The following is a 1,274-nucleotide window of genomic DNA, read 5'->3' on the forward strand; positions in this document are numbered from 1 at the left end:
CAGTCTTACAGCACCTAGCACGTTATGAGTGCTCAATAAATATCACAGAATGATATTCACCAGTACAGGGCACCACAGGCTCTAAATCTCTAACATAATGGGACATGTCTATATGAATGTGAGGCACAGCAGGCTGAATGAAAGCAAATGTCAGCCCAGGAGATAGAAAGGAGACTGGCCAAGCCTCTGTGAGAATGGTGAGAGATAGAACCACCCAGAAACAATGGTGACTGCTGCACTTAGTTCTGTTTGTGTGGACAGATCAATTCCTCAGCCTTCTGTGACTGAAATCAACTAAGTAAACCAGAGTGTAATTTTATGCCAGTCATGTTTGACTCACTGCACCTTTGTGACAAGTTACTGAGAGGTAAACATTCCAGGATGATAACTATTTTCCAGTTAATGGGGGCTATAGAAAGTCATGCATGCGGAGCCCTTTCCTCATTCCTTTCACCGCTGCGGCCACAGCCATGAGTATACTCAGGCTTCAGAAGAGGCTCGCCTCTAGTGTCCTCCACTGGGGCAAGAAGAAGGTCTGGTTGGACCCCAATAAGACCAATGAAATCGCCAATGCCAACTCCCGTCAGTAGGTCCGGAAGCTGATCAAAGATGGGCTGATCATCTGGAAGCCTGTGACTGTCCATTCCCGGGCTCGACTCCGGAAAATCACCTTGGCCCACCAGAAGGGCAAGCACATGTGCATAGGTAAGCAAAAGCATACGGCCAAATGCCCAAATGCCAGGGCAGGTCACTTGGATAAGGAGAATGAGGATTCTGTGCCGGCTGCTCAGAAGATACCGTGAATCTAAGAAGATTGATTGCCACATGTATCACAGCCTGTACCTGAAGATGAAGGGGAATGTGTTCAAAAATAAGCAGATTCTCATGGAATACATCTGCAAGCTGAAGGCAGGCAAGGCCCGCAAGAAGCTCCTGGCTGACCAGGCTGAGGCCCGCAGGTCCAAGACCAAGGAAGCATGCAGGCGCAGTGAAGAGCGCCTCCAGGCCAAGAAGTGGGAGATGATCAAGACTTTGTCCAAGGAGGAAGAGACCAAGAAATAAAAGCTCCCCCTTTGTCTGTAATACAGGCCTCCATGATTACATAGATCAGCCATTAAAATAAAACAAGCCTTTATCTGCAAAAAAAAGTCATGCATGCATATTCTGAAAAGGAATATGTATGTAATTTTATCACATGAATAAAAGTTAAATCACCCATAATGCCTGTTAAAAACCTGAACTTAGCACAATTCTGCTCCAAATTAAACTTGAAC

At 46.0% G+C, this 1,274-nt stretch overlaps 1 pseudogene; it reads left to right on the plus strand.

Annotated features, from left to right (window-relative positions):
• The first annotated feature begins 461 nt into the window (after positions 1–461).
• On the plus strand, positions 462–1,062 carry LOC129036934 (large ribosomal subunit protein eL19-like; annotated as a pseudogene).
• The last annotated feature ends 212 nt before the right edge of the window (positions 1,063–1,274 follow it).

This window comes from Pongo pygmaeus, chromosome 4 (genome assembly GCF_028885625.2).
Source record: "Pongo pygmaeus isolate AG05252 chromosome 4, NHGRI_mPonPyg2-v2.0_pri, whole genome shotgun sequence".
Classification (NCBI taxonomy): Eukaryota; Metazoa; Chordata; class Mammalia; order Primates; family Hominidae; genus Pongo; species Pongo pygmaeus.